This window comes from Pleurodeles waltl, chromosome 3_2, assembly GCF_031143425.1.
Source record: "Pleurodeles waltl isolate 20211129_DDA chromosome 3_2, aPleWal1.hap1.20221129, whole genome shotgun sequence".
NCBI lineage: Eukaryota > Metazoa > Chordata > Amphibia > Caudata > Salamandridae > Pleurodeles > Pleurodeles waltl.
Genome location: NC_090441.1, coordinates 51,390,465 through 51,416,545, shown reverse-complemented (window position 1 = coordinate 51,416,545; position 26,081 = coordinate 51,390,465).

Below are 26,081 nucleotides of genomic sequence, written 5' to 3'. Positions count from 1 at the left end.
GCTGGGGCTAAATGAGTAGGATAAATATTACATATATAAGTTCAACAATTTCTCTACTGTTGCTTATGTTGGAGTAGGAATAGTAAATCTAACCACTTCAAAATCCAACACTTTCCCTACTTTTGCTTAGTGAGGAGTGGAAATAAAAAAGTGTTTTCCATTTTATTTACAGTTTTGTAAATTATTTAAAAGATTAAATTGTTTGTATTTTTTCATTTATATTTCATTTTTTTATTTCCTAAATATATTTTTCTACTTGTTTTGATGTGTATATGTTGATTAATTTTTATTGTTATTAATAATAATTTTATTGCAAGTTATTATTACTGGTTGGTTAAATAATGTATTCGTTTTGTTAAGGAATATGTTTTTATATTATTATTTTACAATACTTTTTAAAATATATTAATTTACTTTTAACTTATTATGTTAAATGTTAATATCTAAATGTAATTGAACATAATGCTTTATATAGTAACATCAATTTAAGCACCTATTTTGTGATGCTATTCTGGTTCGCAGTCTTTTTTTTCTATGTTTTTTTTTGTTTAAATACAAAGTATTGGATCCTGATGCTTTTCACAATGTTCGTGTATCGCAATATTTTGGCTCCTGATACGCTGTCATACAATCGCTGCTGCAGCTTTTTATCAGTGCCCCTTATACCTGCTTATGAATGCTTTACCATGAGCTCACATTATGATCTCACATTGCAAACTGATAACCAGCAAAATAACAGAAAGCATGAGAAGCAGGATATTCTTGCTGTATTTGATGCTGATTCCTGTAAACTACCCGCTCCTTGATCATCCTACAGATGAACCTATGCAAGTAGGGAACATAAAGTATTAATAAGTAATAAGGCATTTTTACCTTCTAGGAAAAGGAGCAAAGGCACTGATGTTTGGGGCTTTGTCTATATTATGGGGTAGGCCAACTCAAAGGTGAACAGTATGCCACCCATCACAAGGCTCATTTCCATGTAAGTCCCACTGTCATTACCACAAGGGAATCTTACAGTATGGGCTCTTATTTACTTAGGGTCTTCTTGGCTTTTAATGTACCAAGCTTGTTTTATAAGAAAATCCATCTTATTCTTATACATGATAAAGAAACCTCTGAAGTAAACAAACAGATGAATGGCACAGATTTAACATCAGTTGATATCCCCCAAAAACTGTACCTCTTATAATGGTTACACAAATGGGCTATCTTGAAATGATCTCATTGCTCATTGCTTTTCCCCCTTCTGTTAGATATCAAGTTGCTCAAATGGCATAGTCCTACTATTGAATGGAGAATGTTAAAGATCACCTTCTCATCTGAATATTGTACGAACCACTGTTACCTGAGCCCCAACTTTGGAAAGACATAGCGTTTGGCTTGTTTTGCTCTGCACATCATGGAACAAACCAGTAAGGTAAAAGTCAACAAGACCACACCAGTGGTGGAGTTGCCTTCAGTGTATCAAGATTTTGCAGATATATTTGGATAAAATGGAGTTGACGCCCTACCATCCTTTCGAAAATATGAGTGTGTTATAGACCTAATTCGTGGGACTAATATTCTTAATGATCAGATTTATCATTTTACAGTACAAGAAAATGAGGTGCTGATAAACAAGAAAACACAGAGATAAGATTGATCACACACTCCATTTCTCCAGCTGGGCTCCTGTTTTCTTTATCTGAAAGCCAAATGGTTAGTTTCATCCCTGTATTGTTTACAGGGAACTGGCCACCATCACCATCTGTAACCAATACCCTCTTCCCCCTAATGTCAGTGTTGATGTTTTCAGATAAAGACTGCCACCATCTTTTCAAAATTGGATCTAAGAAGAGTTTTAAAAAGATATGGACAATGCTGTTTGTGCTGTGTAATTGTTAATACTGATGCTTCAACCTTTGCTGCATTTCAATAGTAAGGGTACTGTCTCAAAGAGATCTGGAGACTGAGATATTGCATCCTGTAGCACATTTTTATAGAACTCTGTCACCAACTGAATATAACTTTGCAATATTTGGCTGGGAATTGCTTGCCATTAAAGAAGCCTTCATTCCGTGGCTGCTTCAGACAGCGACAATACACACAGATCAGAAGAATCTTCTATATATGAAGACTATTAAAAGTGTGAATGCATGTCATGCTTGGTGGATTTTCTTCTTTTCCCATTTTTATTGCAAGCTTACCTCTCAACCAGGGCATCAGCATGGTTATTCTGACAACTAATATTAGATCAATACCATCTTCAAACTTCATGACCCATTGTAGGAAGCTGGCTCTGTATATACTATCTCAAAGTGAGAGACAGTGTGCACAGAGTCCAGGGGTTCCCCAAGAGGCTTGACAGAGGCAATAATATATAATACTAATCCTCTATTTGTGGTAGTATGGTTGAGCAATTAGACTTATCAGAGGGTAGTGTTAAGCATTTGTTGTACACACAGGCAATAAATGAGAAAACACACTCAATGACTTAACGCCAGGCCAATAGTTTTTTTTATATAAAACAATATTCTTTTCTTAATTTATTTTAGAACCACGAGAGTCAAATTGCAGGTAAGTATATTAAATATAAGGTACTTTGCATAGGTATAGGTAGAATTTAGAATCAAAACAGTAATGTACACAGTTTGCCATAAAATGTCAATATGCTATTTTAAAAGTGGACACTGCAAAATTCAACAGTTCCTGGGGGAGATAAGTACATGTTAGTTTTTGAAGTATGTAAAGCACTTACAAGTTCAGTCTCTGGGGCATAGGCAGCCCACTGTTGGGGGTTCAAGTCAACCCCAAACACCCAGTACCAGCAACACAGGGCCGGTCAGGTGCAGAGGTCAAAGAGGGGCCCAAATAGCATAGGCACCTATGGAGACTAGGGATGCTCCGGTTCCAGTCTGCTAACATGTAAGTACCTGCGTCCTCGGGGAGCAGACCAGGGGGGTTTGTAGAGCACTGGGGGGGGTCCCAGGAAGGCACACAAAATACACCCTCAGCGGCCCAGGGGTGGCCTTGTGCAATGTGCAAACAAGGCGTTGGGATTTGTAAAGAAATCAATGGAGGGGCCCAGGGGTCACTCTGACGATGCAGGCAGGGCACAGGGGGGCTTCTCGGGCCAGCCACCGAATGGGCAAGGGTGAGCTTTGCCTGCTGGTCACTGCTGTACCAGTGGTTGGTTCTTCACAGGCCTGGGGCTGCGGGTGCAGTGCTTCTTCCAGGCGTTGGGTTTCTTTGTTACTGGGCAGTCGCAGTCAGGGGGGTCCTTTGGATTCCCTCTGCAGGCGTCGTTGTGGGGGTGCAGAGAGGTCGTCTCAGGATGGACACATCATTGGAGTCGCCTGGGGGTCATCTCTCTGGCGTTGGTTTCTCTGGACACTGGACACGGGCCAGGGGCGTCGGGTGCAGAGTGGTGGGGACTCACGCTACCGGAGTGAGGTGAGAGTCCCTTTAAAGATGGTTTCTTCTTGGTTGTTTAGTCAGGGCCGCTGTCCACTGGAGTTTCTTGGTCCTTTGTAGTTGCAGGGCAGTCCTCTGAGTCGGCAGAGGTCGCTGGGCCTGTAGGATGCTTCGCTAGTGAAGGTTCTTTGAATCAGGAGACAGGCCAGTAGGGCTGGGGCCAAAGCAGTTGTCGTCTTCCTTCTTCTCTGCGGGGTTTTCAAGTTAGCAGTCCTTCTTCTTTGTAGGTCGGCAGGAATCTGATTTCCTGGGTTCAGGGTCACCCCTAAATACTAGATTTAGGGGTGTGTTTAGGGCTGGAGGGTGGCTACACCCCCTTGTGCCTCACCCCTTTGGGGAGGGGGGCACATCCCGAATCCTATTGGGCTAAATCCTCCAAAGCAAGATGGGGGATTTTCTAAGGAGGGGGTCACATCAGCTCTGGTCACCTTAGGGGTGGACCTGGCTGTGAGGGTGACTCCTCCTTGTTTTTCTCAATATCTCCTCCCGACTATCCGCCAAAAGTAGGGCCTGTGTCCGGAGGGGCGGGCATCTCCACTAGCTGGAGTGCCCTGGGGCATTGTAAAACCAGGCTTGAGCCTCAGAGGCTCGCCACCAGGTGTTGCTTTGTTCCTGGTCACAGAGTGGACAAAGGCACTCACCCCATGTGGCCAGAAACTAGTCTGGAAGAGGCAGGCTGGCAGAGACCGGTCAGCCTAGCACTAGCAGTTGGGCTGGCATGCAGGGGGCATCTCTAAGATGCCCTCTGTGTGCATTTCTCAGTAAATCCCACACTGGCATCAGTGTGGATTTATTGTGCTGAGAAGTTTGATACCAAACTTCCCAGTATTCAGTGTAGCCATTATGGAACTGTGGAGTTCGTGTTTGACAAACTCCCAGACCATATACTCTTTATGGCTACCCTGCACTTACAATGCCTAAGAATTGGCTTAGACACTGTAGGGGCATAGTACTCATGCAGCTATGCCCTCACCGGTGGTATAGTGCACCCTGCCTTAGGGCTGTAAGGCCTGCTAGAGGGGTGACTTATCTATGCTGCAGGCAGTGGGTTATGGGCATTGCATCCTGAGGGGAGTGCCATGTCGACTTTGACACAAAAGCTGTGAGGCAGTGTGCATATGCTGAGTGAGGGGTCCCCAAGGTGGCATAATACATGCTGCAGCCCTTAGAGACCTTCCCTGGCCACAGGGCCCTCGGTACCAGGGGTACCTTTTACAAGGGACTTATCTTTGTGCAAGGGCTGTGCCAATTGTGGAGACAAAGGTACAGTTTTAGGGAAAAAACACTGGTGCTGGGGCCTCGTTAGCAGGGTCCCAGCACACTTTCAATCAAAGCTGACATCAACAAAAGGCAAAACGTTAGGGAGTAACCATGCCAACAGTGTGATTTTCCTACATCCATGTTCAACAAGCACACCAAGAAACAGATATTTATCAAGAACTTAATGAAGAACCTACAGAATGGTATCAAAAAGGAGATCTGCTGAATAGAAAAGAACCACTATTTGTTCCGTCATTGGAGCTACAGGCACAGGCTTTAAGGTGGTGTTGTGACTCTCCTGGAACTAGAAGGTTGTTGGAGTTAGTTCAGAGATATTTTTAGTGGTCGTACATTTCAGAGGTAGTAAAGTATATACAAAAATGTGCAATCTGTGCCCAAGGTAAGGCAGAACATTCCAAACATGCAGGAGTGCTAGAGGCTTTGCTTACACCTACTCAGCTGTGGATAATGATCCCCATGGATTTTACTGTTGAACTGCCTAGATCACATGGATCTACTGTTATACTTGTAGAAATTGATTATGTCACAAAGTTATGCCATTGTGTTCCACTGAAAAGAACCACTACAGCATTAGAACTAGCTCGGGCACTAATCAAACAACATTTTCAAGTTACATGAGCTGCATGATTCCATCAGCATAGATTAGGGGGCCCCCATATTATCATCATTTCGGGAATGAACTAACAAAACGTGTTAGGGAGTCCACATTTGCTGTCGACAAGTTTTCACTCCTATATAGATGGGCAGAGTGAGAGACTAAATCAGACATTTGGAAAATACCTAACATGCTTTCTTTTGAATAGACAGGAGGGCTGGAGTTCTTAGCTGACGTTGACAGAGTGCTACTACTACAGATCTAAACATAGTTCACTTGCGGTTTCACCATTTGTTAGTTTCTGGAATGAATTAACAAAACGTGTTAGGGATTCCACATTTGTTGTCGACAAGTTTTCACTCCTATATAGATGGGCAGAGTGAGAGACTAAATCAGACATTTGGAGTGCTACTACTACAGATCTAAAATAGTTTGCTTGTAGTTTCACTATTTGTTCATATCATCCCCACATGTTCAATGTACCTTTATTGTTTAGTTAATTAAAACCATAACAATATTAATCAATGTACACAAATGTTTATTGTCCGTACGATACACAGTGTAATGTGCTATGCAATAAAATCCTCTATGCAAATTCATAGCAATAAGATTAATGAAATCACACAAATATTATAAAATCGCTAAAATATGCTAATTCCCGTTGGTAGTAGGCTTGGCTTCCAGACAATGCTAAGATAAAAGTGAACTAGAAGTGAAAAGAAGTCGTAAAGTAGGCAAAATAATGTGCTATACAGTAAAACACCTATACATGTTCCTACCACTAAGAATAATAAAATCATGTAATTATTATAAAATCTCTAACTGCACTAATTCCCGTAGCCCTAAAATTTACCATCTAACAGTGAGAGTAATAAAAGAGCTAATTATAATCAACATGACAAGCGGCTGGCGATTGGGCAAGTGAGGCAGAACATGCTATAGCTTTACCCTTGCAATGATTAATTTCTCGTTCATGTAATGATAAGTATTTCACCAATTTAGTGTTCAATTGTGAGTTAGCAGGTTCAAGACGTTTTATGATTGGCTCCCTGCATGTGTGAATACCACCAGCCTTAAAGCCATTTTTCAGCAGGCAGACACAGCTGTGTACAGATCGGGACATATACATATCAGGTGTAAAAGAGCCCTCTTGCTTGTAGCCACAAAGTCTGCATGAAATGTCACCACTATGTTTCCAAGCTGGTAGGTCAGCCAGAGTCAGAAGGTGGCCGAAACTGATACGCATCAGTCTTCTTTTTAGATACTCCAGAAAAGTAAGACTGGAGTAAGGTGCCGTCTTCAAGTTTTCATACTATTTAAGCATCATCCATGCGTGAAAGCGCCTACTGAATATATTCTTATCAATCAAGGAGGCGTGCTGTCTTGCAGGTTTATTTATTGTTTTCCTGGATGCTGTGAATGGTAACTACACGTTCATCCCCTCATATTTCCTTCTAGGGTAAGCGCCATTATACTGCAGATTTGTGTGGAATTGTAAAAATGCATTCAAATTGCACCCAAAAAAATGTTTCATTCACAAAAGGCAAAAGACACATGTAAGAGGTTTGCCAACACACATAGGCGGAGAGCCACACAAATAAAGTGAGTGGATTTGGTTGTCCATTAATCTGTTCTAACCTAGCTCACACTCTAAGCTCACTCCTAGATTTGTAGAATTATTTATGGTCTTAGGCCCATATTTATACTTTTTTAGCGCCGCATTTGCGTAATTTTTTGACGCAAAAGCGGCGCAAACTTGCAAAATACAATTGTATTTTGTACGTTTGCACCGTTTTTGCATCAAAAAGCGGCGCAAATGCGGCACTAAAAAAGTATAAATATGGGCCTTGGTCTGTGCACAGAATTCAGCTATAACCTACTCCTACTTAAATATTGCCACATCCACCCTGTGAGTCATGCTTACTGAGTTACATCTGCAGACTTTGTTGCGACACAGGCCCCACCACCATCACTGATCGATGGCACTCCCACATATGAGATAGGAGATTCTTATTTCTGGAATTATTAAGCGGTATTTGAGTTCCTAATAACCTGGAAAGGGTACAATGTGTCAGATCTTGGGAGCCAGCATTACTAGTCCATGCTCCACAACATATAGCCAACATTCACAAATGTTTCCCTGGCAAACTTTTGGGAGGGGATGAGGTGGTGTCTTTGGAGAGAAATTCAGTCAGAGTTTCTGATGTGAAATCTGCTCACACTTGGGCCATTTCATGCCACACTTCCAACAGGTATCGATATACCTTTAAGTGGGAGGATGTGGCAGACAGGTGACTAAAGCTATCAGAATCTATACTGCTAGTCTGCAGTGAATCAAGTTCCGGGCCCCACTATATACTTCCGGGTTGCTTTAGGTAGCTGCAGCACAGAAGGCCATCTCACTATGTGCTCCTTGCCTGGCAACGTGTTATGTAATTGCATTTGGATCCCGCTCTTGCTACATTTTACACGTTTCTCTGTATCCTGCACCTTGACCCAGCTCCTGTCTGTTGTTTCTTCCGTTTGTACCTGTAGCATATTAATGCATTTTTCATCATCCTTCACAGGAATCAGAAACCCTTCACTGAGGTCGACGGACCTTTGGGCCAAGTGAAGAGTGTGGTTAACCATACACAATTAATTCACTCTATTCTCAACACATTTAGACACAATTACCAATATATCCACAAAAGGAAAAGTTCAATCAGTAAAATTTCAAGGCTTTATTTTACATGTCACAAAGTTAGAGGTTGTCAACTGTGAGCAAAATCAAATTGTAAAGATAAATGAACACCACTGGTTGCCCAAAACGACTAAACAAATTAAATCTAGTTAGCATCAACACCATTAAACATTCAAGCAGAATAATAGATATCATTAACATTATTATTTGAACAACAGAAACGTGTCAAATCAGCCTGAGTTGACATTTGACAACTCCAATTAAACAGAGTTTTAATAATAAGGACTGGGCATAGGTTATCCTTATAAATAACAAAATTAGAACATGCATATGTGGGAGCGGGCTAACACATGCGGACAAAATACAAAAGAAAGACAAAAATTAATTTGGAAAAACAACTATCTTGGGCAAAAAGAACCAAACTAGAAAGATAAAATAAACAGGTGTCAGCATACTAACTTCTATTAGATAAAACAGGTCAGGGGAAACCCAGCATGAACATGAAATGATACCTCTCCTGGTGTCAGCATTCAAGAGAATTTTGTCAGCAAAGCATGTGGATCATCATCAAAGTCTGATAGAAGCACCATCATAATAAGTGCAGAGCACGAGCTGCGCAGAGAACAATCAGAAGACAAGAGGAAAAAACTGGAAAAGAACTAACTGAAGCGTACAAAGTCCACCCCTATAGTAAAGTTTGCGAATGTCTCTGATACGAGAGTTCCGTGGTTCCACATCAAGTAAAAGGGGCAATATCCAATCCGTATCTTAGCACAAATCAAATTTGCAACATGGCTAAGTTTTCTCAAGTTTAGTTTGAAGTCATCTCCTCCTTCCGTGCAAATCCAAAAGTCTATAACAATATTCTAGCACTTTTGCAATGAGAGGAATTCTTCCCAGTGTACACAATGGATCCATCTTCTTCCCATGTGAATGTCCAGGTTGAAAGAAACAATTTTTTCTCACATTTAGTCCACAGACCTAAATGTTCTGAAATCAAGGTCACTTAGAAACAACTTGTGAGATTTAAACAATGGGACCTTTTATTATTCATAAGAGCAACCTATTGAAAAAAATCCATGTGAGAGAAAAATAATGATTCATTACTTTTACATGACTGCAAATATGAAGTCTTCAGGCCTAGTTATGCTAACACAACAATTATAATGCATTAATATTGTTATTAATAAACCACACATAATATGCAAACTTATAAATGGAGCATTAATAATACATCATCAAAATATGTAAAAACATTTCATTATGGAGTCCAATCTTTGTAAAAACATCACATTAGGTACGACAGAGGTGCATTTCTTTTTACGCCCATGTAAATTTATACTCTTAAATCACACAATAAACCTTTAAAACCAATTTGACTACTAGCAATTACTCTAATGTGTAAAATATACTTTGGCATTATTTAAATCTTATTAGCACATTGTGAATTCTGGTAGGCACCATGGTGTCCTCACAAAATAAAACACAAACATTTTTAAAATATGTGTCAGTGCAGCTTTTCTCTACGTTAAATTTTTAACATGCAACCTCCTGCTGACGTCGGGGTCACTAAAAGCATTACTAAATTTTTACGCTCCACCAAGCGTGAACGGTAAAAAGGTTCCTGTTTTTAATGGCATTCAGCTGTTTACTTCACTTGGAGACTGATACATTATACTTCAATAGCCTTGTTAAGTTTTCCCATAAACCCAGGTACCTTAGTAATCTGCTGTACCTCATTTTTTGAGGCACCTGCATTCTATTGAAGTGAAGTCCTGCACTGCACGAAAGAGACACCTGTGGCCATACCGGTACCTGAGAATACTGTTTTTCTCTCGCTGTATCCTATAAGCCCCCCATTTCCCTGGGTTGCTTTTTCTAGTGGCAGTTTAGTTTCCTGCCAAGTTAGGCACTTAAGGAGGGTGAGGATACCCATAAGGTGCACTGCTTTGTGTCTTGAGACCTGACTCAGAGGTTGCTGGGGCTTCGAAGGGCTGAACAGCAACTTAGCAATCAGACAATCATTCAGGACACTCTGGACCTTACCGCAAACATTGCTCAATTCTTCTCACCATGGAATGTGCTTTTGCTTTCTAAAGCACTGCAAGCCAAACGTCAGTCACATAATCACAGGCACAGTTGTAACCGGAGTATGGCGTCTTGAAGGGGCTCAGTATGCTGGGCGTGCAGGATCAACTTCGGAGTTGCTTTTATTTGTACCCTTTTTTGTTTCCTTCAGCAACTCAGCAGATTACTCCCTGACTATGGATGGGGCTGAGATAACTGGGGGAAGCACAACTTGCCACAGAGTCAGGCACTGGTCACATTAGTTGCAATATCACCAAGATGGTTCACTTGGTACGCTTTCTCTGGGTAGCTCCACATCAGGCACCCATGGCTGGGCCTCGCCTAAATGCTGAATCCATCCTGTGGGGATTTCTCCAGCACCCTTCTTTGAGCAGGCGAGCATCTCCCCCAGCAGCTTGTTGCAGACTCCTTGAGGTGATGTTGTCTCATCTCTGGAAAGCTGGTTGTTAAGCACACCAGCCATGGATCTCAGACTATTTCCTCAACTCCCTGAGGGTGCATTGAGCACGTTTGGGAACACAGACTGGCAGTTTTAGTCTTTTTTTTTAATTCTCCATTTTTCTATGTGGTTTGTGTACTCCACATGTGCTATTCCTGGATGGGTTTGAGGTAGTCGTTTACTTTGCGTCTCCATCTTATTACACAACAAGCACACTCATTCTGGTCAGATGTACAACCATTTCATTTTGCGAGTCTCTAATTGCAATTCATTGTGAATTTCAATTAGAGACTCGCAAAATGAAATTTACAAATGTGTCTCAGACACATTTAGCAATTCCCAAAGCGGTCGCAAATGACCTACCTTATTATTATTCATGAGGTAGGTGCAATTTGCGACCCCATTGGGAATGGCCGCACTCACAGAAATGTTGGCCTGCTGGGGTCAGCAGACCACAATGGTTATGGCTGCTTTTTAAACAAAGCATTTTTTTGGTAGTGCAGCCTGTTTTCCTTAAAGAAAAACGGGATGCATTTACAAACAAAAAAATGGAAAGTTTCCTTTTAATTTTTTCAGAGTAAGCAGTGGTCTGCGGGACCACTGCCTGCTCTGAAAAAATGTTGGCACCCCCATTCACAAAGGGGAAGGGGTCCCTTAGGGACCCCTTTGCGTTTCCGAATGTAAACTGCGAATGGTTTGCGACCGCATTCACGGTCGCAAAACAATCATACGTTATTGCGACTCGCTATTTGGAAGGGATGCCCTTGGCATGCCCCTTTCAAATAGAGACTCGCAGACCTATTTTGCAATTCAGTAAATAGATTACAAAATTGCAAAATAGTTTTGGTACATACCAAAATGCTATTTTCTGGTCGCATTTTCTGCTTGCAAATGACCTGAATCGCAGAATCGGGCCATCTGCAAGCAAAAAATAATCGCTATGTATATCTTTCCCTTCGTCTCCGGATAGTAGGGGGTGGTTCTTGGCGTGTCACTGTGCCCCATCTCCTACCCTATCTTTTGTCACTGCACACATTTAATGATCTTTCTTTGCTACACCTCTCTATTTACCGCCCTCATTTCTCATTACCTGTAAACACCAGGCTGGCCTATACCGTTTTCCTGCTTTGATATTCTGTCTCTCTCCATTCTCCACTCACAACTAGGACTTATTTACTCCCAGGCCCTGGTCACCTTACCCGTCCATCCCTCCGTCACTGTCTGTCTCACACACCATCTGCTCCTCTCTGCTAATGCCGCCTCTCTTGCACGCCGAACGCACACATCAATCACCATCCTCCTCCTTCTCTCCTTCTTTTCTCACCCCACACGCATAAAACTTTACTTTCTATCCCTTTCTACCCACCTCCCTTCTTTCCCATAGCCCACACATACACACTTCAGTACACACACGCCTACAACATGGAAGGACCCGCTCTATTTCCCTCTGCTTCTTCCGGGTGCAGAGGGAAATACAGGCGCGTGCGTGCGTAGTGAAGCCCGAATGCACGCGTGATAGGAGGGTAGAACAATGGGGAGGGAGAGCCCGTGTATGAGATGGGGTACGGGAGCAGTGAACAGTCGGTACCCGGACATAGTAAGGTCAGAGAGGAGAGAAATCGTGCAGCTCAGTCTCAGTAACTGTAGTCAGGGGCGTAGCTGCAGGGGGTGGGGTGCTACACCTCCCCTAACAAATCATTTTTCTGATAAATAGTTGGGTACAGAAGCTTTTAGTTGGGTATGGTAAGATGTCTGTCGGATTTCACGAGGAATTTTTACATACATTCAGACAAAAACGCACACGCACTCTCTCCCTCTCAGTTTTTAAAGTCCTCAAAACTATTGGTAATTTTACAAAATATTATGTTTTCCCTCACTTAGTACCACTACCAATCCATTTTCCTCTCGCTTTTCACTGCCCCCTCCAACCCACTCTGCTTGTCATATACTGTATTTAAACAATATATGCTAGCCTGATTGTCGGAAAATCTAAATCTCCCCTCTCCCTTCCAGTGTTAATGACCCTGTCTATAGTAGTGAACGTCCAGAGCCGGTAGCCAGCAGCACAGTGAACCCTGGCTGTACTCCAGAGGCTATAAATACATACACCGCCTAAAAAGTGTCTATTGTAGCAATTTTTCGAATTAGTTCATGAGTGGGACATCACTACCCTGGGCATGTAACATGCAGAGGGCGTGACAATAATGAAGGAGTGCCTCTGATTGGAGGCTGGAAGATCTGACTAATCACTTGTCCATGGGGGAGAATGGATGGCATCCTCCGGTTGCTAGGTGATAAGGCGGGAGAGATGATCGTTGCTAGGAGACCAAGAAGAGGACCGGGATTCTGGATACACATTATTTACTGTCCCAGTGCCTTCATTGTTTGTGAACGGCTAACCAGCATGGCTGAACCCCGTCCCTCGGCAGTACGTCTATTCCCCCTCCGCCCTGTCAAACCCCCGGAGAGAACTGATTTAAGGTGCAAAATCGTCCAAACTGTGTATTTTGGCTAGTTTTCACCTACCCCATTATTTTGTTTATACGGGGAAGCTCCAGGTGTGTTTTTCTGAATTATGTATAACCATTCTGTGAGACCCACAGACATAAAATGAATCAGTTAGCAGCCTTTTCAGTTCACGGGGATTTCTACACACTCTATGGGTCCAGCAGGTCAGGAGAAGGACTGTAAAGCTTGCCTCTTAGTGTGAAGTGCAGTTGTTCGTCTTTTGTAGAAAATTAATCAACCTGCTGCTTTCCGGGTAGCTAGTCCACTCCATAAGAGTGCGCTACATAGACTATGGTGTCTGCAGTGCTAACAGTAACTGGAAAATACTGGGACTCGGTTAGTTCTCAAGTGAAGACACACAAAAAAAATTATACTGGAAAATGGTGAAAGTCTGTCTTGACAGCAAAAGCAGAAGGTAAGGCATGGAGGAAAATACATAATTCAGAAAAATGCGCTATTTTTCATCTGCTATCCATTCTCCATAATAACCACGGGCCTGGTTTTTGTGCTGAAGTGGTTGAATCACTAAAACAGACTCTCCAAAACGAGTCAAGACAGGAGAGTAGTCCATGTCCAGAAAAGTCACAAACCTGAAATGTTTCTGGAACAGCCAGGTAAGTTCCAGACGCGTTTGGGAATACGTTTTAGGAGGTTTTTTTGATGGCAGAAGTGTGATCTCTAGGTAAAAAAGAAACCTCATGTTCCTACATGAGCCATGTTGAAAGCACGAGCGGCTCTTTCTGCGAGTGATCTGTTCTCAGATGCCAAAACATAAGGGACATTATAAAAAATAAAGGTGTTGCGACGCTATTATTGATGATCCCTTCGTATTCCTGGTTTCTTTGCATTCCTAAATAAAACCATAATATTAAAGAGGAATTATCAGTTTTGATGCAGGTATGCAGCGGCTTGCACTTCAGTATCACTCCCTTCAGCTTGACTCCTGTTGGCTGTGAATAAAAGCAGCTATCACCAGCGCTCTTGTGAACTGGTTAAGACAGACGAGTGTCTGCCGATCAAGATACTTAACGTGTTGGCATCGCTGTGGATTGTCCCGCCTATCAAGAATCTCTCCACTACATTTGACGCAGTGGATCACAGTGTCCCTTGGCAATGATGCGAGAGGTGGTCATTGTAGGGTTGTTATACTCCCGGTTTGCATCCTTCTTAGAAGGTTGATTCCAGTCTGTGGCATTATCTCCATTGTGCTCCAACTGCCCACTAAGTATGGAGTGCTCCAGGGCCTTTTCACCTCACCTACCTTATGTAAAACCTCCAGCACTGCTCAGACGGCCTTTCAGATGGTCTGCAGTATTATACACCGGCAACACGCAGTTTATTGCCAGAATTAATTAATAAAAACTCATCTTAGTCCATTAACTGAAGCTTAAAGACTACATTGGGCCAAACAATATTGGATGAATGCCAACTTCACAAAATTAAACGCCATGGAAGATTCAAACAGCTTTGGCAAGAGTCTATCTAGCCTTGTCATTAGGCACCACTAGAGGTACCCATTATGAAAGTCAGATTATTGTGTATCAAATTGGGTGAAGAACTTCTTCATCCACGCCTCCTATTTTCAGACATTGTTTACATGAGTCAGATCCAGCCCTTCATCCCCAGGTCCACACATACAAGGGTTGTCTCTGCATGCATTTTCTCAAAACTTGAGTAATGCAATAGCCCAGTAGTTCCAACCTTTTGACTTCTATGGACCCCCACTTTATTTAATCATAATTGGAATCCCGGGACCCCCCACTGAGTCATTACTGAAAGCTAGGGACCTAATCTGTTAATATTGTTTAATTTTCTCAGCAGTCGCGGACCCCGTGAGAAGGCATTGTGGACCCCTAGGGATCCCTGGACCACAGGTTGGGAAACACTGCAATGGCCTATCTGGGCCTTTAAAAAAACACCCTATATAAACTCCAGAGAATTCAGAATATTGGCGCATGAACAGTAGCTGGCTTGAAAACATTTGACACGGACACGCAGACACTGAAACATTTTCTCTGGTTGTCAGTGATCAACGGATCCATTTTAAAACAGCCTGCTTAGTGCACAAAGTATATTATGACACAGATCCCTCATCACTGAAACATGAATTCACCTAATATTCCTCTAGTTTAGATCTCGGATTGGACTCACACTTACTGGTCTGTGTAACTCGTATCAGACTGGTACACACAGGTGGAAGATCTCTTAAGACTTCACAGACCCACGCTATTGAATGATCTACTCTTTCAGCTATAGGCAATCCAAAACCACATTTCTTTCCACAGATTATTAAAAACTCTTTTTTTTTGTCCTCATAAAAGTCCACATTTCCGAGCAAGGGTCATCAAGCTGTGCCCGTCAAGAACGACCCCGCCAATTTGGTCGACACAAGAGGGCACATATATTTTCTCCTCTCACCGGTCCCAATCAATTCTCACGGCCATGCTGATCAAACGCATGTACCTAGAACAGCCAAACTTGTGGAGTTGACCTACTAAAATCAGAGGGCCTATAATCATTGGACTATACAAGAGAAAAGTTACCACTTTGCTGAACATTTTCCCATATAGCCCAGCAATCATCTCTTTTACCAAGCGGGCCAATGCGCTCCAAACAACAACAATAACTTATAGATGCCCTAATTGTTGGGGCCAAGGGCTCAATATATAAATCAAAAAGAAGGGGGGACAATGGGCAACCCTGACGCGTCCCTCTCTCGATCTTAAACCTTGGGGATATCTTATCATTAACCAAAATGCTATATATAAATAGCCTGAATTGCTCTAATAAATTTTGGACCAAACTTATAACCCTCCATAACAAATTGTAAAAAACTCCAGTTCACCCGATCAAAGGCCTTGGCAGCATCAAAGGTGAGAACCGTTAAAGAGACCCTCTCTAGAGTCGCCATGTCTACTGCACCTAATAAATCGTGGGTAAGTTCATGCAATTGTCTACCCCTAATAAACCCCTTCTGGTCCTCGTGAATCATCAAACAACAGCAGGGAGGGTCATAAGTGGGAGATTCAGAGTAAAGACTCCTGGTCCTGTGTGTATGACTCCCAATAGTTAACACATCAAAACAGTATACACACAGTTCCAAAACACGAGAGGCTTTTCTTTCAAACTAAAGGTTCTGTATTGGTGGGGATCAATTTATTCGAAGCAAAAAGCCCTCACTCACCTGCCGGTGCCATGCTTCATCATAGGGCTATGCTCCTTGTCAGGCCGGCGCTGCAATGCCTGACGGGCCCCTCAGGGGGAGCTCTTTGCCGGAGATCTTTTGATAATAGCGAACAACCGGTCAAAAAATATTGTAAGGATTGGTATAAGGGTAGTTAAAAATGCCTAGCGGTAAAAAATACTATTTATTCTGATACTAATACCTCTGACATGATTAAAAACGACAGTTGGGGATATAGTAAAATAATGTCTACACTCCCCGAATGACATAAATCAATGTAATCACTAAATCTCGCAATGGGGGATAGTGTAGGTAAACACAGGATCCCCTGTGTTACTTTATATAGTAGGTCAACATGTTTCTCGCTGTTTAGTCAATAAATGATCTAGTGTGATTCGTCAGGACCTTTACACGTACCTAATCCTTTAAGCAATTAGGGACCCATAATAGGGAAATCAGAAACCCTCCAAATATTAAAGGTAGGGCCTCATCGGGGAAAACATCAGGCTTGAGAAATCCACTATGGTTTCTATGGAGACCCGCAACCTCTGGTAAACCTGTACGCACTGAGAGCCCCCGGAACATGAATCGTGAATCAACCTGCTAATCGAATCCTGAAGTCTTTTAGACAAAACATAATTATAGAGTTTGTAATCTGATTTAAACAGAGATATCGGCCTATATGAAATGCATAATGCTGGATCTTTCCCGGGCTTTAAAAGAAGGCTTATAACAGCCTCATCCCAGGACTTGGGCATGTCAACACCTTCCTTTAAAAGAAGATTAAACAGCTCCACTAAAATTGGCACAAACTCATCACAGAGTGCACAATATAGTTCATTAGGCAAACCATCCGGGCCTGAGGTCTTCCCCTTTTTTAAATTTTGAATTGCTGCCTTCACCTCCCCCGAATCTATCTTCCTCTCCAATTGTAACTGATCAGTTTCCCTTAACTGGGGGAGATGAGCCTCCTCCAAGTAGCCTCTGGCCACCATTTCCGAAAAATACAAATCATCAGTGTAAAGATTCAGAAAAAAGGCTACAAAGGCCTCCTCTATCTCTAAGCTCCGGTGGTCTCTGATTTAATGGACGCAACATAACTCTTGGAACAGTCTGTTTTAGTTTTCCACCCTAACAGCTTACCACAGCCTTCCCCATACTCATAATGAGCATACAGGCTACTGTCCCATCTCCTTCTGTTTTTCCTTTCAATGAATAAGAATAGATCTGTTTCAGCAGACTCTAATTGGGCATCTAAAGTGGCTAGCTGACTTTCCTCACCTGGATGAATATTGGAAATTGCTTCCTGCAGAGAGGCTACCTGGAATTCAAGTTTCTTTAACTGGTTTTTTTCTTCCCTATATTTATAGGTAGCCAGAACCACAAGCCTTCTTCTAATAAATGCTTTATATGCATCTCACAACGTCTGTAATGTAGTAGAGCCATAAAGGATTTCAATAAATTCTTTAGTATCCCACCTCAGACCATCAACAATCAACTCATCCAAAAAGAGAGCTTGATTAGCTGTCCACCTGGGAATGGATGGTTGAATATTAAGGGAGACATGCAACTTTACCGCAGAATGATCCGAAAGGTGAGCCGGAGCATGGCTGACATATCTCACCATATCACTTAAATTGTTCTGTATTATGAAGAAATCTATCCTAGAACGATGGCCATACTTTTTGTTGTTAAACGTAAACCTTGGCCCTGCCCCACCTTTCTGATGCCAAATATCTATCAAACCAAGGTCTACGATTGCTTGTTTTATCCAAGAACGAGTTTTAGGAGAATTCACCATTGGTCTTGAGGTAGACTTATCTAACATTGGATCCAATAAAACATTAAAATCCCCACTTACTACGATCGGATGTTTTGCTACCAATAAATGACTGTACAATTCCTGAAAAGGTGCTAAGTCGTCCACATTAGGCCCATAATAACCCGCTATCGTAAACAAAACCCCGTGCAGACCCGCCTCTACAATCATCCACCTACCCTTGGGGTCCTTTATAACATTTGCTACTCTTACCCTTACAGATTTCTTAATGAGGATTGCCACACCTTTCACAGCGCATGATTGATTTGTGCATGTATTAAAGCCCACCCAATTCAAATGTTTAAGGCTTTAATTCCACTCTGACTGTAGAAAATGGGTCTCCTGTAAGATAATCACCTCCTCATCTATCCCTTTTAAGAACTCGAAAATTTTCCTCCTCCTCCCTTTAACCCGTAAACCATTAATATTCCATGAGAGAAATTTCATCAAAACCCTCTTGTGACTAGCCATTATTTGGGAAAATAAAATTATGGGGAAAGAAACCAAGATCTAGATAAACTGTCAGACCCTTAACTAAACCACCCACAACATTCCTGAGGACATTTATGTGCACATTTTTTAATTTTTCTCCCCATGCTCCCCCTAGTGTCAAGAAACCACCATCCAATGTCACAACTAACCCCCGTACCACCCTCACCCGTGGGAACCCTCCCTACCCTTCTAACGGGATGAATATTACAACCCATTTGAGCTCAGTTCTGGTCGACTCTTTCCTATGGAAATAATTCTGTCTATGTGATGCTTCCATCTTCTCAATTAAAGCCCGAACTTCAACAGGATCCCTAATATTGTACATTTTGTTATTCCACATAATCCTTAAAAATGCTGTGAACCTCATCTGAACAGTAGCACCAAGAGATCTACGTTCCTGCATAAACTTCCCCAGTTCCCACTGCCTGTCTAAAGTGACTTTGGAGACGTCCAAACGTATCCGAAAAGACCAATCGCTCATAGAAAAACTGCCCGCCTTAAGAGCTTCAGAGAGAATTTTCTCTTTTACGGAATAAGTACCAAAATTAATAAGTATTTTCCTGGGCACTTTCCTATCAGATTTCCTTCTGAAGGGGTCTTGATGAATTCTCTGAATATCCTGTTCCAGCTTTAAGTGTGCCACAGACTGGAAGAATTTTCTAAGCAAAGTTTTACATAGCCCTTAATATCATCGCCTTCCATTCCTTCAGGAACACTTAACAACCTAATATTATTCCTCCGCAAATTATTTTCCAAAGTGAAAACTCCAGGGGGCATCCTTACCCTCGCCTGTGCTGTACTGCTGCTGAGTGGGTGCAAGCGGGGGGCCTCTAAAGGTTGCCCGAGCCCTCAGCTTATCTGGCGTCATAAAAATATCATCCCCTTCCGTAGTTGCTAAATACGACTTGCCGTGAACAGAGGACTCCTTCTCCTTCCAGAAAACAGCGAGAAAATCTGCCACGCGCAGACCGCGGGGCTGCAAAGAATGAGGCAGCGTCTCCCGCAGCACACACTATGAGCAGCCTCCTCCCACACTGCAACATTCAAGACGCCAGGCCTACGCGTCTCAAACCAGCAACCTGTCTCCGTCTCCAGCCCTGCCTCTTGCAGGGAGCCCAAACCAGGGAAAAGGTGCATCCAACCCTCGCGGCAACGTTCAAGTGCCGTATGGTCACATCAGCACCCGCTCGTCGGCCAGAAACAGGTGAGCTCCCGACCACGGAACTCAGGCAGCCGCCATGTTCCCCGAAATGTCATAGATTATTAAAAACTCTTGTGTTAGCTCTCAGTCCATCTCACTGTCTTTCTTGGCTTCTTGTATGTTTTAGTCCAAGATGTTCTTGTGAGTGGACATGTACTGAATACATAGATATATGGAATGAATGAAGAAGGGCCGTGATTCACTTTCTCATAGTCCCAGGGGTATCACATAACTCCTCAGGGTACATTACTCCATTACTGTCCCCATTTTCCCCTGCGATGCAGGCATGTTGCAAGGCTATCCTTTGCACCACTTTTAATCAATACTCATATCAGTTCTCTCCCTGACATCATCAATTTTTTCAACTTTATTTGTCTAGAACTAGACTGAAGATACCTGATTAGATTAAAACTGGAAATTCTTCTGGTATGGACTCCAGTGCCCTAGGCGCCCAGCAGCAGAGCAACGGATGTTGCATAGTCACCTGAAGTTCATCTCTTCAAAAACAGAAATCAAAGTTATGGAAACTAGTCCTTGGAACTAGGATCTTCGCCAGCCACCACCAGCAAGACAATGAATCTGGAGGTAATCATGGATTCTGACTTCGCCCTTCTTCTGCAGGGAAAAATAGGTTACCAAAGCCCCCTTCTTCTCCATCAGGACCATGCCTCATTTTTACCACGCCTTATGTTTCCTCACAGAGGTTAGTCCACCACTGCTTTGGTTTTCTCTTGTTTGGAATATACCAAAGGATTATACCTATTAGCTCCCACTTCCATCATCTGGAGACTACGGTGCACAAAACATGGCTGCCAGACAACTTCTGTTTATCTTCTGCTGAGATCACATCATCCATGCCCTACAGGGTATTTACTGACCACTAGGGGTAAGATTTGCGTTCTTCAAGCCACTCTGCATCACCCATCAGACCATCCCAATTGCGGGTATGAAATTTCTACAGCTCAAACTCCAAATCTAGTTATCACTCAACAGTGATTATACTGATCCCTCCTCTGACCATTCCAGGATCAGAAGGTCCTGCATTGGTGGCATCTTCTTTACGGCCAAGCAATCAAACTCCCTCCAAGCAAGAATCAGGAAACTTCTCAACCACCTGGAGTTCTGAAGTGCTGTAAAGACCCACCAGTTCTCTTTCTTCTGCCTCCTTCACTCACCTAGATTACCTCAGACACAAGCTCCACTTGTAAGTTCAGTCAAATACTCCGACCATGGAAACCAGCAAAATATGGTACATAACGTCAAGCATGACTCTATCTTATTCTCCTCTGTGTAAGTGATATACCTCGGCACAGCACAAAGTTGGCACAGTCATGACTAGAGCATCCTTCTGGCCCTTCAAATCAAATCAAATCATTAACATTTATAAAGCGCGCTACTCACCCGTGCGGGTCTCAAGGTGCTAGGGGAAAAAGGGGGGTTATCGCTGCTCGAACAGCCAGGTCTTTAGGAGTCTCCGGAAAGCGGAGTGGTCCTGGGTGGTCCTGAGGCTGGTGGGGAGGGAGTTCCAGGTCTTGGCCGCCAGGAAGGAGAAAGATCTCCGACCCGCCGTGGAGCGGCGGATGCGAGGGACAGCAGCGAGTGCGAGGCCAGAGGAGCGGAGGAGGCGGGTGGGGATGTAGAAGCTGAGGCATCTGTTGAGGTATTCCGGTCCCTTGTCGTGGAGGGCTTTGTGTGCGTGGGTGAGAAGTCGGAAGGTGATCCTTTTGCTGACTGGGAGCCAATGCAGGTGTCTCAGGTGTGCGGAGATGTGGCTGCTGCGGGGTATGTCGAGGATGAGGCGGGCCGAGGCGTTTTGAATGCGTTGCAGGCGATTTTGGAGTTTGGCTGTGGTCCCCGCGTAGAGGGTGTTGCCGTAGTCCAGGCGGCTCGTGACAAGGGCGTGGGTCACGTTTTTTCTGGTGTCGGCGGGGATCCAGCAGAAGATCTTGCGGAGCATGCAGAGGGTGAGGAAGCAGGCGGAGGACACGGCGTTGACTTGCTTGGTCATGGTGAGAAGAGGGTCCAAGATGAAGCCGAGGTTGCGGGCGTGGTCTGTGGGGGTCGGTGCGGTGCTGAGGGCCGTGGGCCACCAGTAGTCGTCCCAGGCGGACGGGGTGTTGCCGAGGATGAGGACTTCCGTTTTTTCAGAGTTCAGCTTTAGGCGGCTGAGCCTCATCCAATCTGCGACGTCCTTCATACCCTCTTGTAGGTTGGTCTTGGCACTGGCGGGGTCCTTGGTGAGGGAGAGTATAAGTTGGGTGTCGTCGGCGTAGGAGGTGATGATGTCGTGCTTGCGTACGATGTTGGCGAGGGGGCTCATGTAGACATTGAAGAGTGTCGGGCTGAGTGATGAGCCTTGGGGTACGCCGCAGATGATCTCGGTGGGTTCTGAGCGAAACGGAGGGAGGTAAACTCTTTGGGAACGGTTTGAGAGGAAGGAGGCGATCCAGTCCAGGACCTGGCCTTGGATCCCGGTGGAGCGGAGGCGGGTGATTAGGGTGCGGTGACAGACGGTGTCAAAGGCAGCCGAGAGGTCGAGCAGAATGAGGGCGACTGTTTCACCGTTGTCCATCAGGGTTCTGATGTCGTCAGTGACTGAGATGAGGGCGGTTTCAGTGCTGTGGTTGGTTCGGAATCCGGTTTGTGAGGGGTCGAGCAGGTTGTTGTCTTCCAGGAAGGTGGTCAGCTGTTGGTTGACGGTCTTCTCTATTACTTTGGCTGGGAAAGGCAGAAGAGAGATGGGGCGGAAGTTTTTCAGGTCGCTCGGGTCAGCCGTAGGTTTCTTTAGTAGGGCGTTGACTTCGGCGTGTTTCCAGCATTCGGGGAAGGTAGCAGAAGAAAAAGAAGAGTTGATGACGGTCTGGAGGTGCGGGGCGATGATGTCGTCGGCTTTGTTAAAGATGAAGTGCGGGCAGGGGTCCTAGAAAGATTATATCATAAACATACACTGTCCCAACTATACTCAGTGAACTGGATAGACTTACACCCACTGATGCCGGTTAGTGCATCAAGGCCACGCCACTGAAAAAGGTAAAAATAAAATACAGAACATGTATAACTGTATTTGTCCCTTTGGGACTTCTTGCTGCACTGAGAAATAGCTAAATGTTCCAAGAGAAGCTGTATGAAGGTCACACACATCCACAACCTCGCAATTCCCTGCACTCCAGGTGGGGGACTCCGCAAAGCTCACCAAGAAGATGCTTGAACCCCCAGGCTAACCGTTCTAACACAGGTTACAACTCATGCTTGGTGTAGGTTGTTTATTGCAGACCAGGGTGTTTCAGTCGGATTTCACGTGTATATTTTTATTTCAGCATGTTTGCACATGCCTTTATGTAGTTACTTTACCGTTGGGCAGCCAGAGCAGGAGACATTTGATTATGTTATGGTTTGGCATTTGCATAACACACATTCAGCAATGGGTAGTCCTGGACTCTTGGCCCCACCGAAAGTCCGGTGACTTGGTTCCAGCTTCATACCAATCTGTGAATTTCTCTGACAAACCTCTCGTAGTCAAAGGACCACCACAAACTACTTAGAAAACTGATTAGGATTACATATTTTACCACGTTGCCGGTGACACAGCCTTTTATTTTTCAGTGATTAGATGCCTGTATTATTTCTGGTACTTTTGAAATGGATGCTGAATTATTACAGATGATAAACTCACTTGTCCATGCCGCAGCTGGGCTCCGGTGATACAAATGGCTCTTTTTTCTCTTTTGATACTTGAGGCCTAGTTATTCATCCCAACCTTGAAGTTTTGCTCACATTTCATATCAATTGATGAACGTCCATTGCAGTTGATTGAGAGCTTTCCAGCCTCTAAACCAGTGGTCTTTAGACTTTTATATCCGACCTCCCTTCCTCAGAGCAAAATGGTTTTACAGGTCTTTACAATTACATAATGACACTTTCTCCCAAATATTTAAACGTTAGCTGTGAGAATCCTAAAATACTGTAATGGGGTTAGTGGATACCTAGTAGTGATTTAAAATGCATCACTGTACACCTTTGCAATGCGAAATACTTTATGCGAAATGAACTTTTCAAGTGAGGCAGGAGTGGACATCTTGAAAGATAACACCAAGTATATATTGATTTTTTTCTTACAATATATCCACTGTATGACATTAAAACATACTGAAAGATATACAGGACTTTGACTTGAATACCATGCGACCCCCAGAGAAACGTTGGAAAAAGTGATGTCCATTGTCTTCTTATAACTTGTCATATCTATTTCTGTTTTAAAAGCATATTTTCACAACTGCACGAGGAAAATATTAGAAAGTGTGTGTGTGTGTGTGTGTGTGTGCTTGAGGTAGGTGGGTGAGTAGAGTGTGGAGGGAACAGACTGTGAGGAAAGAGCGAGAGAGAAGATAAAGGGAGAGATGTGAGTGACGAGAGTGGGAAGAAGACAGCAGACACTTGAGGAGGGAGGGAAAAGCACAAGGACAGATGTGGGTGGGTAGAAACGACGGTGGGAGAAGACAGGAATGTTCAAGGAGTGAGAAAGAAAGAGATGCATGTGTGGTAAAGAGTGGGGGTGAAGGTCCATGTATGAGAAGAGCGCTATGAACAGGGGGTAGCAACGAGTGGGGTCAAACCAGTGCTTAAGTTGTGCTTGTTGTTTCCGGTGCTGAGCACCGGCACTTATTTTTGAGGGCCGGCGCTTAGTCTTCTGCCCTAAGCCTTTGCTGCGAACAAAAGACACGTGGGAAAGACCTGGTTCGGTGCGGCCAGGCGGGAGGACGAACCGCGGGGCCAGGGCGGGGCCGCGGCTGGTGCTGCGCCCGAAAGGGAGAGGCAAGGATGTGACCGGCGCGCTCGGTAGGTGCGCGGCCGGAGTGAAGGGAAGCCCAAAGACAGCCGGTGCGCGTCAGGAGCGCGCAGCAGGTAAAATAAGGAAGGGGCGAGATTCCAAGGGAGTTGAGGGCCCGGGGGCAGAGACCAGCCAGCGCAGGAGGAAAGTTTTTTTGGATAGCAGCAGGCAGCAGGCAGGTGTACAGGCAGGGTACCAGGCGCCTGTGGGAGGGGGGGGGCTGGCATTAGTTATAGGGGATTTATATCATAGTGAGGTTGAGTCTTCGCCGGGCACACCAGACCTTGGGTGGCAGGGGCAGTTGGATTACGAAGAAGACGACCCAGGCGAGCATGAGGCGGCTCGGCGGTGCTGGGACGAAGAGAAGGCTACCCCTTGGGCGGATAGCCGGATGGCGTCAACAGGATGGAGTAAACGGCGGTCTAGGGCTGCGGAAGCTTCTGCTAGGCAATACGGAAGAGTGGGTTTTGCGCCCCCTGACACCGTGGCCTGGGAGGAGCAACGTCCGGGCCCGTCCAGGAGTACATCGTCTACTAGAGGGGAGTATAGTGGCGTGGTACGGTGTGGTGGTGTGGGGATGGACGCAAGACAACTGGAGGAAGGTGTTTCAGACGAAAGTTTAGAGGAGGGTGAAGTGTGTAGCGGGAGCGAGTATGACTGGTGGGAGTAAAATGGGCCGGGGGACATCTAACATTGTCCGTCAGTCTTTGCAGGTTCAGCGAGTGTTTAGGCGGCCCTCGGGAGGTCGTAAGGAGCGCAAGGTCGGAGAGGCACGGACGGTTCAGGAGCGGCCCCCGGTGCTATCTCCAGGTAAGGTTTCATCATGGTCAATGGTATTCATGGCGTTGGAGGCGAGGGAGGAGGCGGTGCGCTTGGTAAGGGGCGTGTATATGCAAGACGCGGGGGTGGCTACGGAGGGAGATGGGACAGTGCAGCCGGAGGTGCAGAAGGCAAGTTCGGGGTCGGCAGAAGGTGCGGATGGGAAGGAAGTGGAAAAATGTGGCAAGGTCGAAAAGGATGGGGGTCCGTCGGTTAAGAAGGTGAAGCTGCCCTACATGGGCACGGCAAAACCTTTAGGGGCTCACTTAATGGCGTCTACAAAGGACAAAATATGGAAGGGGGAATATGTGGACATGTTAAAATTGCTACATTGAGAGGTAAGAGCAAAAGAGGGCTCCAAGGAAGAAGAGTGGGAGTTGTCAAAGCGTCCAAAAGTGCCAGTCACGATAGAAAATTGGACGGCGGCGTTCTTGATATTCGCTAGCGTGTATTGCAAGCGGTTCCCGGAGCGGTCTGTTGCTCTGTTTAAATATATGGACATCATAAGGAAGGCGCACCTCAATTATGGGGGGTACGGGTGGCGCCAATATGATGAAGAGTTTAGAGCGCGCATGGCGGCTGATTCAGATGTGCAATGGGGGGAAATTGACACGGACCTGTGGCAACATACCATGGGCCCAGCGAAGTTCGGGAAAACGGTGTTCACGGCCAGTGGGTTGCACATAAT